Below are 6,753 nucleotides of genomic sequence, written 5' to 3' on the forward strand. Positions count from 1 at the left end.
GCGCTGTCAAGGGCTCCAGCTACACGCTTTGCTGTCGAGGAAAAGGAGGAAGGCGCACGCAAACACACCAGGGGAAAAAGGTTTTAGGTCCAGCAACAAATCGCCGCGGAACTGATTCCTGGGGGGACCACAGCATCCATCTGAAAGGTTGCTCCCAGTCCCCTTAAGTGATCGCGTGTAAATAATTCCAGTGAAATTCGTCAAGAACTTTTCCAAGCTGGGTCCTCCGCATAGGCAGCCGAAGGACACGATTCTGCGGGGACTTCTCCTGCGCAAGCAACGCTTCCCATGCATTTCAAGGAGGGGGGGGCGTGTGCGGGACAACTTCTCGAGGGCTTGTTGTTCCGAAAGAAACCGCTCTTAAAGAATAACAAATTATTTCCGCGCACAAACAGATGACGGGGATTCGAAGCTAGAAATGTTCCAAATTGAAGAAAAGAAAATTAAACGGAGAATATGGGAGATCAGCAGGATCCTATTCATGTGAAGCACATAAAAGTATTTGGTTTACACACACACACACACACATTCTATTTTACACCAACATTGAAGCAAAACAATGCAATAGAAGGATTTCAAAATAAGAGATAGACACTCTGGTCCTAAATGAATTCCCTCAAAAATTCCAATGGAATTAAAGAGAGTCCGCCAGAACAGGTTTGGGAGAGCAGAGAGCGCCTGATATTGTCATTCCTTTTATTCATTTGTTTCCGCGAATTTTTCCTGCCCGGTGAAGAAACCTGATCGTCACCGGTATCCTAAAGTTCAGGACCTAGAACAAACCTCTCGGAAAATCTTATTTATTTCCTTGCATCTTTTACTTCCGACCAGAAGTCCTCAGAAATTATAGCTGCTTCACTGTTCTTAACGCTGCGGTCCATTAAGGGTGATTTAAAATATGGTTTGTTTGGGGGATTTAATGAATAATTTATCACACGAGAGGTGTGTGTGTGTGTGTGTGTGTATATATATATATATATATATATATATATAGGCCACACGGGATTATTCAGGTTTTCTCAAAAAATAACTAACATATGTAACACGTTTCTTTTAAATCAGAACATTATTTACAATACACTGAATACAATACTACCCGCACAGCACAATCATTTGCCATTTTGGGGGTGTGTGTGTGTGTGATAGTTTCACATATAAAAAGTTTCTCCTGAATAAAATATAATGATAGGAAACTTTCCCACAGATTCCTACCGCTCCTTATCGTATGACCAAAGGTTCCTGAAGTGAAATGCTGCCCTCGTACCGGGAAGCCTAACTACTTTCTGTAGAAAGAAGATGCACTGTTTAGCAAATGAGTGAACAGACCGAAGTCCCGCTCTTTCGTAAAAGTGTTCCAGGCGGTTTACAACACCATAATTTGGAGCCATCTAAGTGGTGGGATTCCCCCCTCCCCAAAGTAATGGGCCTAGAAACATGGGACGTTCATGTCCCACTGATTTCACTGCAAATTACGCCTGTAGCCTGGCCATAAGATCAGCCAGAACTCAGGCTGTCAAAATACAGTTAAGAATTAACAGATGTCACGAAAGTCGGTGGCGAAAGTCCCACATATCTTAACGGAGCGGGGCTTTAACATCAGGTCCTTCTACTCAGGCTTGTTTGCCAACTAGTTTTATCGCCAAATATTTTAGAATAAAACACCTACTCTCACAAGGAGGCGGGCATGGAGAAACGAACAATTTATAGCTATTTAGGATAATGAGTAGGAAAGCAAGACGTTTATTTCCTTCTTATACAGCTTTTTAAAAAGAAATCTACCAAGTTGAAAAGTCTTCTACAGTGATGATGATGATGATTTCACTTTTCCGAATGTTTGAGTGTTCAGGTTGGAATTAGGTGACCTGCGAGAAGGCAGACTTAGAAGCATTTAGTTGGAAATGTTTGATACTATGGGGTGCTAAGCAATTGCAGAAGGAGACTATACCAAAGTCTTTAAATGCAACTGAAGAATGTATCTAAATTGGGATGGAAGCGGGCGCATATTTGCCTGGTAGTAAGTCGCATTGCACTCAATAGGGCTTACACCCAAGCAAGCGAGAGGGTCTCAGCTTTGCCGCTTGAGAGTGAAGCCTGAACTTATTCTCATTCACATCGCTGAGACTTGAAAAGGTTCCGCTGGAAGTGGAAGATGTCTAAGAGAGCCAAGCAGGCGTAAGTCCCATCATCGTAGCCTCAACCTAAAAGCATTTAATTGGACACGAACCTCACCAATTTCAGCAAAACATCCCTCCAAGTAAGCGTGCTTAGGATCGCAGCCTAAACACCAAAGAAGAAGAGCCAAGATTAAAATACTGAGCGATTAGGTGAGACCCACCAAAGGCCCTCAGTCAATCAGACACAGAAATTCAGCCCATTTCCCTTGGAAAGCTGCCTCCTGGAGATCTTACTTTTAGGTCAAGCCTGATCTCACCCCGGGTCGTATTTCTGGGGAGGAGAAGGTTGTGTTAGCGAAGCTCTCGAGCTCTTAAATGCTGCTGGAGAGCCGCTTTTGCCAACCGGGCGCCCGCCAGGAGTTTTGGACCAGAACAGCACCAGCGGCTGGGGATCATGGGAGTTGTAGTCCAAAGCCTACGGAGAGCTCCCGGAAGGCTGCTTTGGGGCTCCCTGTTGTGGCTCATCGATCACATCTGTCTCTCACCCTTCCTCCAAAACCTCGGTGGGGGAGGCGAGGCAAGCACCCAAGGCCGCCCCCCAGGAGAGGGGCGAGCAGAGGGGGATGCGGGAGTGTGGAGAGACGGGGAAAGCCCCTGTGCCCAAAGGAGGGCACTGCCAGGCTCTTCAGAAACTCCCAGCGCAAGGAAGGGAGCAGCGCCGTCATGGCCTTTGGGCTAAATCTTTGCTTGCTTCAGACGGTACCTCGCAAGTGATCTTGCATCCTCCCTCTAGTGGTTGTCTTGCGCAATTACTCGCCTTCCCTCCTCGCGCAGCAAATCTCTTTTTCCCTTATTTTTTCCGGAGGTCCGACCTAGTAGGTGAAGAGCGCCATCTAGAGGCCACGGGCCCGCAGGGAGCAACGGGCTGCTGCGTGAAACTTGACCGGTCTCTCCTAGGGCAGATGCAAGTCAGACATTAAAAAGCATTGCCATCAGGCGTCCTCATGGCAGATTGCTTTAGACGCCTGTTGAAAACCGTTTTGCTTCTATCAGCTTATCCCGACGCACGATGGGAGTTAGTCCGGGTGCGTAAACCGAGGGTTGGCCTAGCATATTGGAGTCAGAGTGGCGTGGTGTTTAGAGTGTTGGAACAGGAGATGGTCAGTGCTGCTCTCAGCCAAACAGTATGTAAAGGTAAAGGTAAAGGTACCCCTGACCATTAGGTCCAGTAGTGGCCGACTCTGGGGTTGCGACACTCATCTCGCTTTAATGGCCAAGGGAGCCGGCGTACAGCTTCCGGGTCATGTGGCCAGCATGACTAAGTCGCTTCTGGTGAATCAGAGCAGCGCATGGAAATGCTGTTTACCTTCCTGTTGGAGCGGTACCTATTTATCTACTTGCACTTTGACATGCTTTTGAACTGCTAGGTTGGCAGGAGCAGGGACCGAGCAACGGGAACTCACCCCGTTGTGGGGATTCGAACCACCAATCTTCTGATTGGCAAGCCCTAGGCTCTGTGCTTTAACCCACAGCACCACCCGTGCCCCAGCCAAACACTATATTCATGCGTAAACCAGGAACGAAATGAGGCTTTATTTCACACAGGTCAAAGACTCAGTTTGGCACCCTCCCACACACAGGGGGAACCTCTGGAGGCTTCATCCAGGGCAAAAAAACCCAAAAACTGGCTAGTCCCCCCAAACTACCTTACAAGATTGTTGTGAGGATAAAATATGTTCGGCTCTTTTGCGGGGGGGGGGGGGGAGGTGTCGTTAGGGGAAGAATGAAAACTCCTCCTGCAACATGGTGAAGAAACGTTTGGACAACAGAGTCCTTGTCTCTTCTTGCTTTTGACTTGCTTCCTATTTGTTCATCCTTAGGTATGTGAGCGGGACGCAGGTGGCGCTGTGGGTTAAAGCCTCAGCACCTAGGACTTGCCGATCGAAAGGTCGGCGGTTCGAATCCCTGCGGCGGGGTGCGCTCCTGTCGTTCGGTCCCAGCGCCTGCCAACCTAGCAGTTCGAAAGCACCTTCGGGTGCAAGTAGATAAATAGGGACCGCTTACTAGCGGGAAGGTAAACGGTGTTCCGTGTGCTGCGCTGGCTTGCCAGAGCAGCGATGTCACGCTGGCCACGTGACCCGGAAGTGTTTGTGGACAGCACTGGCCCCCGGCCTCTAGAGTGAGATGAGCGCACAACCCTAGAGTCTGTCAAGACTGGCCCGTACGGGCAGGGGTACCTTTACCTTTTACCTTTAGGTATGTGAGCTACATTATTTTCTTATTAATAGAGATGCAGAAACAAAGTAAAACATTCCAGAGTTTCCACAAAGTTTACAAGCAATTATTTCACAGGAGAGTTATCGAAGCAGAAAAGTTAATTTAATTTCTCTAATTTCCAACCTACTGCATATAAAAATGATACAAACTGACGAAAAACATATTGGGGTTTACTTCTTCTGCAGTACTTCATTAAATGTGTTCCAACCCTGTTTTTCTTCTCGAGTATGTTAGGTTTGCCATGAGAGTGTAGCAGTCCCATAAATATCCAACCACTCCTTCATAGTATGCTGACTCCATTCTTTTTGCATAAAGTATTGCTGTCCATGGGACGTGGGTGGCGCTGTGGTCTAAACCACTGGGCCTACGGCTTGCCGATTGGAAGGTCAGCAGTTCGAATCCCCGCGACGGAGTGAGCTCCCATTGTTTGGTCCCAGCTCCTGCCAACCTAGCTGTTTGAAAGCACGTCAGAAGTGCAAGTAGATAAATAGGTACCACTCCAGCGGGAAGGTAAATGGCGTTTCTGTGTGCGTTTCTGGTTTTGCCAGAAGGGGCTTAGTCATGCTGGCCACATGACCTGGAAAAACTGTCTGCAGACAAACCTCAGCTTCCTCGGCCAGTAAAGCGAGATGAACACAGCAACCCCAGAGTTGTTTGCGACTGGTCTTAACTGTCAGGGGTCCTTTACCTTTACTGCTGTCCACACCCTAATCTCCTACCAGCAAGAGACTCCAAGGGTTCAAGGGTTTGGTTTCCTTGAACAGGTCAATAGAGACTGTGGTGTCTTAAGGATAAATGGTTTTATTTACGTACACATATATACAACCTGAACATAGGGTGGAGGGGCCCCAGCTGATCTTGCTTCCCTATTAAGTTTCCAGGGAAGCCCCAACCACAGCAAAGCCCAACCATGAACACATGTACAAAAAGGCACACAACCAAGTTACAAAAACATGTAGAATTTCAAGCACTTAATGCACCCCACCGCATGGATCTACACCTGAATAGACATGCATAGAATTATGTTGTGAAGCCATTTTATGCAGGCCCTCATGGTCCTACGAAGTTTTACTCACGGTGTGGGAAGATGCTCATAGTAAGTAAAAGAAAACAAAGTTTTCAGGTCATAAGATAAAGATAGTCCAAGTAGTTTTAATTGCTTTGTAGGATGAGGGTCAAAGTTCCAGCAATGCTGTTCAGATACTCCTAGGAAACCCAAAAGAGGAATAGGATGGAGATATGCACTCCCTTGTTTGCCATCAACATCTGGTAACCAAAGGTGCATTTGATTATCTGTATGGAACATTAATACATAGATGATTCATGTTTGACGCTTGTGTCTGGAAGTCATTCCAAGTCTGAGTGCATTTCACTGAAAGTACTATTTATTTTCCGCAGAAATTAGCTTGCAAATAAGCATTTCAGAAACACTTGGTAGATATTGTTACTTGCATCTTATGTTTATATAAGGAAAACAGAAACTCAAATAGGAACTGAGAACTGTTGTACCAGTGTTGGATTGAGTCTCATTAGTACTGTACTTTTTGCATCTGGTGATTCTGGCTAATGTTTTTGTTTGTGAGTTTGTAACTCAGCCACATTCCTGTACCCTCAAGAGCTGTCATCATCAGAAGAAGAGTTTGTATTTGATATCCCGCTTTATCACTACCCAAAGGAGTCTCAAAGCGGCTAACATTCTCCTTTCCCTTCCTCGTCCACAACAAACACTCTGTGAGGTGAGTGAGGCTGAGAGACTTCAGAGAAGCATGACTAGCCCAAGGTCACCCAGCAGCTGCATGTGGAGGAGCGGGGAATCGAACCCGGTTCCCCAGTTTATGAGACTACTGCTCTTAACCACTACACCACACAAGAAAGGGGTGGCAGATCCTGGTATGATCTAGTAGACTGCATACTTTTGGATGTAATGCTGGGGTGCCAGGTGATACTGCCTCCCCAACTCTCCCTGCAAGGAAAAAAGTGAGTATCAGGGAAGAAGGTTCAGCTTGCTTATTGCTGTGCTTGTTTTCTTCTTGCAGGGAGCTCTTTTTCCATAGGGAAATATTTAAAAAGTGTGCCTGTGGACTGAACTTTGATTTTACCTTTAGCTCTAAGAGTTCTGACAATTGCTTTGATTAAAGCTCCTGATGATGATGCCAACAATCATTTTCATTTATTGCAACTTAGGTCTGTGTGGTGTGAATCAGTCTACCACAGGAATGGAATTCTAACTCAAGGTGGTGATATATGAGACACCAAAGACATTACAACTATCCAAGGCACCTCAGATGCCACAGGACTCAGGTTCAAATCCCCACTAGGCTATGAAGCTGAGTGAGCAATACAGGACGAGTCGTTCTGCCTC

Source organism: Podarcis muralis, chromosome 11, assembly GCF_964188315.1.
Source record: "Podarcis muralis chromosome 11, rPodMur119.hap1.1, whole genome shotgun sequence".
Classification (NCBI taxonomy): Eukaryota; Metazoa; Chordata; class Lepidosauria; order Squamata; family Lacertidae; genus Podarcis; species Podarcis muralis.